Source organism: Equus caballus, chromosome 18, assembly GCF_041296265.1.
Source record: "Equus caballus isolate H_3958 breed thoroughbred chromosome 18, TB-T2T, whole genome shotgun sequence".
Classification (NCBI taxonomy): domain Eukaryota; kingdom Metazoa; phylum Chordata; class Mammalia; order Perissodactyla; family Equidae; genus Equus; species Equus caballus.
In genome coordinates this window covers 49676841-49691664 of record NC_091701.1, presented here as the reverse complement: position 1 = coordinate 49691664, position 14824 = coordinate 49676841, and the positions used below count along the sequence as shown (strand labels likewise).

The window sequence follows — 14824 nt, the reverse complement described above, 5'->3', positions numbered from 1 at the left end:
AGGTGGACTACTGTGGTCCTGGCCATAGATGGTCAGGTGACTCTGAGCATTTGTTCAGCTTTGAGGACCACGTTTTGGGAGAGACAGTTAATTTGAACTGAATTTGGAGGAGAGAAACAAGGATGATGAGAGAACTGGAAAGCATGCTATGGGAGGAATGATGGAAAAACTGGCGATGTTTCTTTTGGAGAAGAGAAGAACCAGGGGAACAAAGGCTAGCTCTCCAAACATTCAGAGGACCATCATATAGAAGGATAAAGCCTATTTTTAATGACTCTAAGGGATAGGAAGGAAGTCGTAGGCACGTAGCATGCACCAAAAGAATGTTGGAATTTGACTCTAAGTTCTCTCTTAACCTTTGACCTTATATAGGAGAGATGGATACCATATTATGCATCCACGAATCTCTGATTTTGAGGTTAGAAATACTACTTGTTCTCTGGTTTCTTTATAGCAGAATCTCCTTTGCTTAATTAATGGCTGCTATAGTGATACCGTTAGCAGTTTACATTTTGAAAAGTTCAGGACTTTTCCTTTTGTGAGATGTGGCCTCTATTTCCTTCGTGCTTGACCTTTTTCAAAATGTCATCGAGTCAGAAGCACTTTCCACACTTAGGGTGAAGTGAGGAGAATTCTTAGATTGCAGACACTAATATCAGAGTTTAGTAATTCCATATTATCTAACTCAGTAATTCAGCAAATACTGTCACTGTCAACTTCTTTGGGCTAAGATATCTGTGTTTAGGCAATGGGTTAATGTTATTTAGTTAAACATGAATTCTTTTTTATTATGAAATGTTTTAAACACCTCTGAATATAATTGTTGAAATGTCTTAAAAACAGAGATATTATCAACCAGACAAATAAGCTGGCAAAGAGTTAATTATTTCACCAAGTAGTGGTGTATTTTTGAAAGTGCATAGAATAGGTGTGTGCCTGAAAACTTGCCTATCTTTGTGAATTAAGTTCTATTTTTCTAGTTCAGTTTTATTTTGAATATACTTTTTTTTCTTGTGAACCTCAAATATAAGAAATAGTTAAGGAGAGAGTATAATTTAAAATAAAAGTGATAATAGTAATAAGATAATACTAAAATTTCTGTATTAAGTATACTCTTTGGGAAGCAAGCTATCAATATAAATAGGTTAATTTTAAAAGATTCTCAGGGCTGGTCCGGTGGCAGAGCAGTTAAGTTTGCACATTCCGCTTTGGTGGCCTGGGGTCTGTGGGTTTGGATCCCGGGTGCGGACATGGCACCGCTCATCAAACCATGCTGTGGCAGGCGTCCCACATATAAAGTAGAAGAAGATGGGCATGGATGTTAGCTCAGGGCCAGTCTTCCTCAGCAAAAGGAGGAGGATGTTAGCTCAGGGCTGATCTTCCTCAAAAAAACAAAAGAAATAAAAAAAATAAAACGATTCTCAGACTGGGTTGCAGATTATGAATATAGAATGCTAGAGTATAAGCAAATACATATGAAACCAAAAAAATTGAAAAATTCAAAGGGAGATAATATATACAGTTTAAAGGATCAGAAAACACCTGTCTAAAAATAGTAACAATACTAACATTTGTTGAACACTTACTGTGTGCCAGGCCCATACTCCTTATTCTATCTTCATTTTAACCTTATGAGTAGGAACCCTTATTATCCCCGCTTTTAGATGAGGAAACTGAGGCATAGAAATTAAGTAACACGCCCGCCACAGTGTTAGTAAGAGATGGAGTGGGGGTTTGAACCAGGCCGTGTGACTCCAGGGCTCACCTCTGGAAAGTTACTTGGCTTCTAAGCAGTCTTCCCTTCCTCCCTCACCTTCCTCACTGCCTCCCGTCCCCTCCCCAAGTTTTAAAGTAGTATATCGAGCATAGAGCTGTCTGGTTATTCAGACTTCGTCTCTTAACCTTCTGTGGAAAAGCTGTTGGATTTTAGACATACTCGGCTGTGTGGAAGAAGGGAAATAAAGATGTCTATACTTGATATGCATTGATTTGAGGTGCACCTTTAGAAATACATCGCAATCCATTTCTTGATCAGCAAGCTTTGTAACATTGGTCTTCCTTATGGGTATGCGTGTGTGTGTTACAAGCATATATACACATATATTCCACGTGGGGTAGAGTTGGTGACTCATGTTCCCAGTGAAAGGGTCTTTTTGAGTTACAAAAAGTAGGAGAAAGTGGTTTCAGTTTACAAAAGAACCAAAAGTACAGTGTTTCAATAAATCACTTTCATTCTTTACTTGATTCTCTTGAGGTCTTTGGAGTCATTGCTGTTGCAATATTTTGTTAGTGCATTTTTCTTCAGCCTGGATTAATCTAAGACACATTACACCGATCCAGAGATGTCACCAATTCTCCTGAGAAACCCTTTGACTGTATTTTAACTGGCCTGTGCTTTTATGGAAAAATGCTACCTGACTGCCCATGAGGTTTCTGCATCAGCAAGGATGGCCTTGTACATGTACCACAGCCTATGTAGTAGGATATTAGGAACCCTGATAAGATACTCTGTCCCGCTAAGATCTGCCTCATCAAGCTGATGAGGAAGGTATGTGGGCATTAGAGCATGCCTAACACGCCACAATTAGAAAACTTGTTCCTTTGAGGACTTCCTATTTTCTGCTGAAAGTGTGAATACCCATGGAAGGCTTTGAAAATCACTTAAACTTTGGTGTGAGTAAATTCACTTGGGGGCAGATTTTAGGGGCCAGAGTTGAGAGCCCATGAAAACTCTGCAATGTGCGGATCCCAGAGAGAGAGAAGGAAAGGATTTTTAGATCAGAGTGGGGAAAATGAGGCAGAGGTGGGGACATTTAACTAGATAAGGCTGGAATCGCCTCATTCCTGGACTATCAGAAGAGCCTTTTAAGTTTAAGTTGCTTTTCCCTTTTTTTAAGTTCTTTGTAACTTTGCCCACCAAACCTAGTGGAGTGTTGCGTGCTCTTAGGAAACAGAGCGAACGTTACCCTCCTCGGGGAAGAATGGCTTCACGTAGTTTCTGGCAGGAGAGAGGATGGTGTACTGGCTTGATTGAAGACAGCCAAATTGTTGTGGGCTTGTTCTCTTTACAGTAGTGACCTGACACTTGTTCTTCTGCCTCCTTAAGAGCACACAGATAAATGGGCCGTCAGAGCTTCAATACGTCTTTGTTGGATTGAATGAGTTTGGAACATCTGCTCTGTGAGCTGGAGAATACTTAGGAGGGTGGTGAGGTCTCTGTTTCGTTACCAGGGAAGCCTGGGGCTGGGGTCATGGCAATGGGATATTTTATTCCTCCTTGCGGAGAGGTTGAATGTCTAGGTTTAAATAAATCCTATTCTCATTCATCCAGAAAAGATATAAAGTTTTCCTTTGAATGTATTGTAAATGCATTATCACAAATTATTTTGGTCAAAGAAGATGTTTGCATTTGTAGCATTTTTCTGTAAGAGAAATTTTAGAGACCTGAAATAATGAATATCTTAGCATTTTTAAGGAGAATTTGAAATTTCGTTCTTTTGAACCTGGGACCTGGAGAATTACTGAATTTTCTAAATGGAAAGCTTTTTAGCTCAGTTTCAGTTGATTAAAATCCTGAATTTCTTTATGTCCCTAATTCTATGCCGTCTGTTGAAGCATGAGCTGAGGTCACTATGAATGCTTTTATGACTGGAAAAGGTAACCATGTCTCAGTATAATGATTTAAGGTCAACTTGGGGAAAGGTTTTATATTTACCATCAATTTTTTTTTGGTATTGAAATTATACTCATTTTTCTTCCTTTTTCCTTGCTGAGGAAGATTTTCCCTGAGCTAACATCTGTTGCCAACCCTCCTCTTTTTTGGCTTGAAGAAGATTAGCCCTAAGCTTACATCTGTGCCAATCCTCCTCTACTTTGTATGTGGGATGCTGCCACAGCATGGCTGACAGGTGGTGTAGGTCCACGCCTGGGATCTGAACCCATAAACCCAGGTTGCCGAATGGAGTGTGCTAACCTGAACCACTACACCAGGGCGCCAGACCCTAAAATTATAGACTTATTCTACATAAAAACTCCAGAGGATCACCTGAGATAGAATGATGTAAAATAGACAAAATAATAAAAATACTTATTGTAGGAAAATAGAAAATGCATAAAGAAGAAAATAGGAAACCTAAGCAGGCTTAGGAGGGTGGTACAGTCTCTGTTTCATTGCAGATACATTTGTAATTTTATTTGAGCTTCTCTTAATGTTGGGATGTTGTACATTCACCATCTATAGTCAGAAACCCAAATACCATTTCATTACACATGGATATCTGTTGGTAACAATACAGTGTTGTTGGGACTATGTGTCAGAAAGCTAATGAGTTGCTCCAAGTCATCATACTCACATTATAACATAAGATAATGACATTTACAGAGTCTGGAAGTGATTTGGAGACCTATAAATTCTGTTGAAGCCCGGGCACAACAAAACAGGGCCAAAGGACTCCCTGTGTAACAGATAACCTGCTAGTGAGGCATGTTCTGAAGTTCTTTTGCTCAATCTGTTAGAATCAATATGGGAGAGGAGACACTGGAAGTTTAGTGTCATTCTACCATGAAAGTCTTTGCAGATGTAATAGATCCTATTTTATAGATTCCCAAGTTAACAAAATCAACTTTACCTTTGACTCTGTATAGGGAAACTAAAATCATGATTATAGTGTGTTAGCAAATTGCTTTTAATTAAAATTACAAATTTTGATTTGTGGACTCAGACGTTTTCTTGTAACCTTTTTTGGGGGGAGTGAGGTACAGAGTACTCTCTCCACTCCAGTGCTGCATATATAGTGCTGCATATAAATGTAATGTTTTGTATAACATGGGGAGGTCTCATCCTTTGTTGATTTAGCAGAGAATGATCTGAACATATAAAGAGGCTCCCAAGGATTTGGGGTTGACTTCTTGAGTCTTCCTGGCCTCTCATCCAGGTCAGCGTGGAAGGTGATTCTTGAGCTGTTAATTAGATTGGAAGAAACAGTGACGCTAAGCAGTAGGATCCATTATAAAGTTCACAAATCATGAAGATCTGAAGACTTTACCATCTTTTGGAAATCATCTTGGCTTCACCCATATTTTTAATGCATCTATATTGTTCATTTATTGAGGGTCATCTGAGTTTTAGGAGGTACTCTGCTAGGCACTGGGATTACAGAGGTATTTATTCCTGCCTTAGGAGCTCACAGTTTAGAATAATGCTCTATTCATGGTAGAGATTATCATGATGGTATTTATCACTCTTCTTCTTCACTTAATCTCATCTGCTTCCTACTGTTCTTTATTTTCCGTATATCACATCATGGTGGGAGAATTTTGAGCTTCTGCTATAAAATCCTGAGCTATTATTGTCACTAGAAGGAAAAAAATACAAACACACTGTGTAAAACATCAGCAAAACCAGTCTTTGAATAAGGTAATGACATAATCCATTTTTATTAAGTGTGTTGACTTCAGTTTACCAGATGATTAATTATCAGTACTTATTACCCAAAAAAGGCTTTAAACTTACTGGTGGAAATCTTTTCACATTCTTGCTGCACAATATTTCTTAACAGTTTAAGAAAATTCTTTGTTGGCAGAAAGCATACATGCCCATAGTGAAATCATCAAGGTTGAGTCATGCATGTGTGCACCTCAGTGAGTCTCCTAACAAATGAACTATTTATACAGCTCAGTATTTGTGTAAATAACAATGTAATGAGCCCATTATTGGCATCAACATTCCTGATCAGAGTTGTCATCAGGCTTGCTTGTTGATGTGGAAGCATTGGTTTCCTCACAGTAAATTATGTTTGTATATTATATATAATTAGTTAGTTCATATATAATATGTAAGTATATATTATATAAGGTTATATAATATATAAAATATATAATATATATAAAATACCTGATCTCTACTTTCTGAAAATGTACACGTTTAGCTAAATAAGAATAATTTACCATTGTGTACCAAACTGAGGTTAGAGTGCAAGATGCTGGGTCTTATTAATTTGGTATCTGGACACTGATTTTTAACCTTGACATCTCTCCTTTCCTCTCTCTCACTTTCTCTTTCTTCTACTCTATTTCTGCCTCTTCTTTCCCTTTTCATGTCTTTAGAACTTGTTGGTGTAAGTGTTATGATAGTCAAGAACTAAATAACATGGAGTAAAGGAGAAAGAATACAGCAAGGCATTTGTATGGTTCAGCCACGAAGTAGTTTCAAATGATTTAGCCTATGAGTATAGAGAATCACCAAATCCACCAGGTGGGAGTCAATTTCTTCTCCTGTTGCTGCTATTGTCATAATTTCCAGTATCAAGCCATTGTTCAGTTGATGACCTAGTGATCTAATCTTCTTGTTAAGAGGACCCACATAGAAATTTATATAATGTTATAAACCAATGTTACTGCAAAAAAAACACAACACCCTCCCAGAAAAGGATGGCCTAAATAGTAGAGATGCTTGCAGCTTTAACACATCTCTATCAATTTGATTTATGGTTCAACACTTGGACCTACTGAATCAGAAAAACCCTGGTTTGATGCTGTCTACAAACACTGCGTTGGGGTTGAGAGCGGGCCTATCATGCCATTTCTAAGCCGTAGGCAGGAAAGCTGCCTGGAGAAGTGTATAGTCACTTATTTCTCACAAGTGTCTATTTTCGTTTTTACTGTTTGATTCCATTCAACCATTTTCCGATGATTTATATTGCTAATCAATAAGCCATAAAGAAATACTTTGGGCAGTTGGGGTTGGAAATCTGCTCCTAAATGAGGGTGATTTATAGTTTTTGGACAAGGCATATTAAATCATTAAGTGCTGAAGGGCGTTTTACTTTTTTCTTGTGTAGTTTGATTCACTGGGTCCTTATTTACCTGAGCGGGCGGACCATCTTAAATTTTCTTCTGTTTGGCTGGTGTTCTTTTCAGCATCCTCTACGTGTAGCTCTTTGGCCATTAAAGAGGTGGATAACTAGCTAGTCCCTTGGGGAGAGTGGGGACAAAGGTTGTGAGCTTAGTTTTCTCCCACGTGGAGGGCGAGTCCGTCTGCAGGAACCTCGGTGACTTAGCTGATACAGAAAGCACTGCAGGAATTATTTGGGGAAGCACAGAAGAGACTAATACAAATACAGTTTCAGTGTTTGGTACCTGCTGGCAGGAAGTTTTCGTTGCTGAGTGCTCTTGGTAAAACTTGGAGATTCTTTTGAGTGTTTCAGCCTCTTATGTGATTGTCAATTTATATTTTTATTTTGTTTGAGTGTACTTGGCAGGGGTGGGGAGAGGACGTTTGAAGAAATTACTTTTTGTTCTGAGAATTATACAGATGGGAAAAGGTCGCACCATACATCAGGTGTGTTTATGACTTGATTTTTCATAGCAACCATCCTTTACGTTCATGAAGAACTGCGTGAAGATTTCAGATTTTCGGCTTATTCTTTTCTGTGTGACTCCCCCCACCCTTGAACGGGTGAGCCCGTGGACGCACCGGGGAGCATTCCAGGGTAAAGCAGGCCTCCCTGGATCTTAGATTCTTTATCGCCCTCCCAGGGGAGTTCATTTCAAGTTGCTGGTACTAGCAGCTGCAGCGTGATATTGCCCAATCCCAGGCCCTCTTATTGATGAGTGGGAGGGAGTGGGATTGCTGTTTAAGAAATTTTATTATCTTTAGAAGGGAAGAATTTATTATAGGGGTTTTCTTAGATGATCTCTTTCATGTGGGTTAAGACTTTTTGAGCTCTGAATGTCCAAGCTGCTTAGAGATTCTAAGTTGCTCTCAACTGGGGGTGGTACCGCCACTCTCAAGGGGTGTTTGGACATGTATGAGGGTGTTTTTTTGTTGTCACAGTGATTGGGGGATGGGCACTACTGGCATTCCACATATGGGGGCCAGGAACACTATACATTCTGCTTTGCCCAGGGCAGTTGAATAACTGTCCCACCCTAAATGCCAATTGTGTCCTCTTGGGAACCCCCGAGAAGTGTGGTTTTATTTATAATGTTCTGCATGCTGATTGGCACTCTGGTTGTTGGGGTAGGAGGTCCTCAATGAAAAATAAGTGGGGTGGTAAGAGGTCCCACCCTAAATACCAGTCATGTCCTTCGAGAACCCCTGAGAAGTGTAGTTTTATTTATAATGCTCTGCAGCGCTCATTGGCACTCTCGTTTTAGGGGTAGGAGGGGGTCAGTGAAAAATAAGTGGGATATAAGAGATTGGGGGAAGGGAAGAGGCAGGTAACTAGGGTTTGAATGAAAATGGAGAGGAGTAGCTCGGTTAGAAAAGGTGGAACCTTAATTTCCCACTTCTCAGAATTGGTGCATCACGTGATTCTGCTGGCTTTTGATCACTGAAAAGGCAGTTTAAAAAATGATTAAGCAAATACTTAAGCAATCTTTGAGATCAGCTGACGATCTTGAGGGCTAACTGAATTCTAAAGTCTGGGTGCTCAGACACATTCAGCTGGAAGAGGACGATGGGGAAAATACAGTAGGATACCTTTTGGTGGCACCTGTGGAACCTGTTGGCCATTTGCCATGCAAGTGGAGCTGCTTTGGATCAGTTCTGGGGCAGCTGGAGGGGCTATAAAGTGGGACCCATCTCGGCTAGCAGCATTTTGGTGAACCAGCCACCAGCCTGCTTACCAAGCTCATGCTCTGGGCAGGGTTCTGCAGAATAAAGTGGAGCCCTCAGCCATTCTCATGGCCAAAGTCAATATCCTAGCCCAGGCTTGCATCCACCCAGAGCGATCTTGAGTTTTAACACAGTTACCGGTACTAGTGTTCTCTAAGTTTTCTCACTCTCAACCCATTTGATCATGTCACACTTTGCCTGGCATTCAAGGCTCTTTATTCTCTATTTCCACAGCTTTGTTGTCCACCTCTTTAGGAGAGGTTCCCTGTGCTTGGGCCATGGAGGCCCGATCATTAGGCCCTCACCCATGCTGGGCTTCTCTCAGATTGCTTGGGGCCTACACAAAGTCTGGTGCCTCCTCTTCACGGACCCTAATCCTGCTCATTCACAAAGGCCCAGTGCAGTCTTGTTCTCCTTCACAAAGGCTTCTCTGATTGCTCCAGCCTGTGGTATTAATTTTTTTCTCCCTGAGACTAGTTGGTTCTTATCCTCTCTGCTGCTTATTTGGAACCAAATCATCTACTGTCACATAGCACAGCTTTGGTGTCAGACTACCCAGGCGTGAATCCCTGATCCGCCACCTACTAGCTGTGAGAGTAGGTCAAGACTCAGGTTCCTCATCTATGACATGGAGCTATTAATACCATCTCACAGGGTGGTTGTGAGGACAAGTGAGATAATCTATGGGAAACATTGAAAATACTGCTGGCACATAGTCAATTCTGGATAAATGAAAGCTGTCGTTTGTTTTGTGGGAAGTGGGATGAAAAAGAGCATAGACTCTGGAATTATAACAGGGTCCTGGTTTGGAATCAGACTTTGACATATTCTGCCTCTGTGGCCTTGGGGAAGTTGAGCAATGTCCCTGAGGTTCAATTTCCCTTTCTATTAAATAGGTATAAATCTCACTTCATACCTTTCTAAGGGGATCCAATGGATGTATATAAAGATCTATATATTGTCTGACACATATTAGATACTCAATAAATAGCAGCTATTGTTGTTGCATGACTAATTTATAGTGATGTATAGATAAATTTCCCCCAATAAGTTTGTAAGCTCTGTAAAAAAAGGACCATATCTTATCTTCCTTTGTTTCTTTCATGAACCCCAGAACGATGTTTTGCACATAGTAGATATGATTTTTTTGTGGCTTTAGTGAATCTGACATATTCTTTTGGTCATTTTTATTTTTTAATTATACTTACTGATGTGTATACATGATCACTCATCAACTGGCTTTGTAGGGACTGGCCCCGTGGCTGAGTGGTTAAGTTCGTGTGCTCCGCTTTGGCGGCCTTGGGTTTTGCCGGTTCAAATCCTGGGCACAGACATGGCACCGCTTGTCAGGCCACGCTGAGGCAGCATCCCACTTGCCACAACTAGACGGACCCACAACTAAAAATATACAACTATATGCCAGGGGGCTTTGGGGAGAAAAAGGAAAAATAAAATCTTAAAAAAAAAAGATTCTTAAAAAAATCTTAAAAAAAGCCTCAAAGTCTTTGATTTCTTGAAATGTCCTCTTAATGTTGTTTTGCTCTATCAAAACATCAGGGCTCTGAAACAATAATTTGGAAAAAGCAGTTGATTTAGTGGCTTGTAAAACTGGGTTGAAAAAAGAAGAATTCCTGCCACCTATCTGGTGATGTGTTGTGAAAACAGGCAGCTAAAATATTGCACAGAAAGAGACTAGTAGGTTGGTTTGCTGTGCATGTCTTGTTTCAGTTCCATCAGTTGAGTCCTTGGCTATTCCACCAGTTGACATTAGGCAGGGCAGTGTCTTCCACACAATTTGTTACGCTTGGCTGTCATGGCTGCAGTGTAAAGTTTTGGAAAGAATCAAGTGATTCTAAATCTTCAGAAGGTGAATGGCCTTGCTCGTGTGGATAAGGTATGAGAATTGTTGTGAACCATCACCCAACGTATAAACATCAGGAGTATGTCTATTGATACAAGGGGGTAAAAATAAAGTACAGAAAAAGTGAAGTAAAAATTATGACTGTATTAAGGAATTGCCTCTTAAATTTATTTGTTTGTTTGAGATCAGCAAAGGTAGAACTATTAAAATGTCACATAGTTTTACAAGTTTTTAACAAGAGAGCATGGAGCTCCTCAGGATGACCAAGTGTCTGGAAGGACCAGCACATGTTAAGATCCAGCAGGAAATAGGGTTTGCCATAGAAATTACCTTACTCTGTTGACTTTGGACAATGTTCCATTGACTAAGACTTGCCTTTCTCTTCTTAGAAGAGAATTCATGAGCAGGAAAAGAAACTTTTATAAGGAGAGGGTAAAATAATAAAACTGCTATTAATATAACTCAATATTTTTCTTTTATTAAACTTCTGGATAGTCCTTTTATTTCAAATTATTCCAGATTTTATTTTTCTTTCTATGGATTTAAGATAGTAAACTCTAAAGTCTCATTGTTTGCCTTGATGGTTTTATATATCTCTGATATATAATGTTCCCAACAAACTGAATTGTACAAAGAGGAGTCTTTGTATTATTATTATTATTATTGCTTTTTCTCCCCAAATCCCCCCAGTACCTAGTTGTATATTTTAGTTGTGGGTCCTTCTAGTTGTGGCATTTGGGATGCCACCTCACCATGGCCTGATGAGCAGTGCCATGTCTGTGCCCAGGCTCCTAACCAGTAAAACCCTGGGCTGCCAAAGTGGAGTGCGTGACCTTAACCACTCAGGCACGGGGCTGGCCCCCAAGAGGAGTCTTCATTATCTGACGAATATGTGTTGACTATCCCACGTGTGCCCAGTACTGTGCTAGAGGCTGTAAAGGACACAGAAGTGGTGTTCTCAATCCAGTGCTGTTCCCTGCCCTGGAAAAACAAACAAACAACTTCTTCTCTAGGCATTATCTGTTGCTCTAATATCTTATCTTAACACATTCTTAGTCCACCGCTTAGACCAGGAAGCTTGGGATATGGCTATTTATGAAGAAAGGATTACTCTTGTTTTTCTCCAGCTTGGGGCTCTCTAAGGTTGGAAAACAGGTTTATCCCTACGTCTAACATAAATTTTCTTGAAGAGATCAAAACTTTTTTTCATTTCCTTGTGTTGCTTTTGATTGTTGCAAATTCTCCTTAGCCCATGAGTTTTTATGTGTACTGTTTGTTGCTAAGTAGATTACTCTTCTTCTCCAATTGAATTCTATGAGTTTATGGTGTGGTATGGATTCCACACCAGCCCAATCAATGAGTTCACTTAGTGTTGATAGCAACTTTGGAAAAAAAATCAAATTTTTACATTCATTCCTGAGTTTATTGGAATAAAATTTTCTTTTTGGTGAAAGGGAACATAGAACAATAGTCAATATAGCACAGATGCTGGAACCAGAACTGTCAGGTTCAAATCATTGCTTTGTTCATATTTGCTATTTGATCTTGGGCAAGTTACTGAACTGCTTTGTACCTCAGTTTCTTTATTTGTAAAATGTTCATACTAATGGCATCTATCTCGTAGGGTTGTTACGAGGATTAAATGACTTGAAGTTGAGGAAGTGCTTAGAATGGTGCATGTCATTCAAGCACCATATGAGTATTTTTTTTCATCTTGGTACCATCTATTTTGGTTCTTGGGAATGGCAGGAGCTAGTGCTGGGGAGGTCGGGTATCCATTTGGTTCTAGTGGTTCCTTGTCAATGGCTGCCTGGTTCTTAACAAAAGGTTTTTATTTCAGTCTGGATTACAATGTTTTCCTCCTTGGTTTTTTATTAGAGGGAAAATATTTTAAAGTTTTGAAAGTTATTGTTTGCAAAATTACCTCTTGGTTAAAACTGGATTGGTTGAATATGGATGTTTAGAGACCGTTTGTTGAAGAAAGTGTTAACTTTTGCTCTACTTAGATGTTTTTTCTTCTTTAAACTCTGTGGTTTGCTCCAGTGAAATCCACCCTCCCTTTTTTTAACGTTAAATTATTAAACAATAAAGAGTAGATAATATCTAGTAACCTTTGGAGGGGTTGTGAGTGAAAGCTACTTGTTTAAAACAGAACACAGAAAATAAAGTGCATATAGACCAATTGAAATCAGAGACACCTGCAATTGTTATCAGACCTTATCTAGACCTTTTCACTAGCAGTTTGTTTTTAAATAGCACATATTGCCTTTATAATAGAATGACTGACAGGCTTCTGGAACCAGTGGAGCATTTTGATTGATTTCTAGAAGGCCACCCAGCAATGATAGAGTACCAGTTTGTTTTTTCTGGAGAGATATTTCCAAACAATAGTCATTTGGGAGTTATAACAGGCATGGAAGTTCAAATTGAAAAGGTGAATTTGACAAATGAATTATCATGGATCTGTTGATAAATTGAATAAACTGGGTTTGGTAGATTACTTTAGATAACTGAGTATTTGGGAGATCAAATGTGAAAAATGCTAATTAGCAAGTTAATTTCAAAATTTCCGCTCTCAGTTTCATTTTTTGTGTGTGTGATTTTAAATAATTGGCTTTGAAGTGCTTTAAACAGGGACTTTTGGGTGTCTATTTTGTGTTCTTTTCATGATGTGTTTAACTTCATATTTTAGCAAAAATAAAAACCCACCTCAAAATCTGACTTGTCGTAAAAGTTGCTTAAGAAATGGCACTAATTATGTGCATTAAAAACAGGCAACATATTGTTCTAAAAATTTTCTTCTGTATACTCAGTTTCTAAGTTTATGCTTTCCTTTTTCCCATAGCAATATGAAACTCTTTGTAAGTAGACTGACCTTTAGATTGTTATAATTTTTCAACTAGAAATTATTAGATACTAAGGGAGACAAATGTACTGAACCTACAAATGTTTTATGTTGGATTACTAACAATAGACCTAATTGATAAAAGTGATTTAATATATGTTGTGTTAATAGCTAAACCTCCAAAGCCCCTAATCTCCCATGGAAATATTGCTTTGTAGAACAAAATCCAATGAGAAGTTCTGGGATTCCAGAGTGAATTTGTACATTCCTTAGGGGCATTTTTGCAAGGGAGGTTGTTGTGTTTTAAAGGTAGTTGATAAGAGACCTGCACCACCAACCCCAGACCTGCACCACCAACCACCATCATGCATTAGTCTATAGAAGGTATTTGGGTGTACGTATTCCTGTACCACTCGGTACCACCATTTAGCCAAGGGAAGTTTCTGACCATTTGCAGCATACATTATAAATCAGGATGTCACTACCAGACAATCAGATTTGAACATTCCATGAACAAAGTAGCCTATATCCCCTAGGAATAGATCACTTAACTATGTTTATGTCATGCTGGTGATATGCCTGCATTTACACAAGTCAGGATAGCACATTGTTTATTTATTTTAGAAGTAGGTAATTGATCTGTATATTTACCTAGTTTTGGGTTAATTAGCCCAAAATTGAAATGGGTAATTTAGCATGATTACTTAAATTCATGGGGAAAATTCAATTATTCTTCCATCCCCCCAAATTACTCCTCTACCACTCTGAGTTTGTGAAAGAATAATTTTGAGTCTTCTCCAAGTTGGGCTGGCATTGGCTGCTCTCTTTAAAAAAATTTTCTACTTGGCACATAATGCATGGAGAGGTCACTGGTCAGATATTTGGGGAAACTCAGAGGAACCAACTGCTGAATTTGTCCCTTGGGGAGACTCAGGGAAATTGCAGGGTATATTAGTTGAATGAAATGAACTTGTTTGTTATATTCTCTGTCTGGCATCACTAGGGCATGTCACTGCTGCTTGGGAATGTGGCAAGTTTGTGCACTCTGCTTAGCTGTAGAGATTTTTTTTGGTTTGTTTTGACTTTTTTTAAAAAAAATTTGTTTGCAGAGATGAGCTTGCAGACCTGGCATCTTACAAATTAGTTAAAAAACAGAAAGCTAAAATATTGGTCCGAATCTAAGAATGAGGGACCATAAATTGCTGTATATGACTTAGGAATAAAAAGGCACTTTAAAACAATATAATGTGGGGAACTGAAAAAAGCACAAACAAGTGAAAAGTTACTCATGATGTTATCAATCAGAGATAATCACTGTTAACATTCTGGTTTTTTCCTACGCTTTTTTCCCTCCATATATGACTTTGTTATAGGTAAACTTTTGCATTCTTGTCTTTGTTACATTATATTATAAATATTTCTCCAAATCATTTAGAGGTTCTTCATAATCATTTTAATGAGTTCCTAATATGTCAATACATAGATATAAGAAAATTTAATC

General features: G+C 38.8%; 1 protein-coding gene across 1 annotated transcript in view; it reads left to right on the top strand.

The window, feature by feature from the left end:
• Positions 1 to 14824, top strand: part of LRP2 (LDL receptor related protein 2) — a 197623-nt gene that overhangs the window by 20494 nt on the left and 162305 nt on the right. The window lies entirely within an intron of this gene.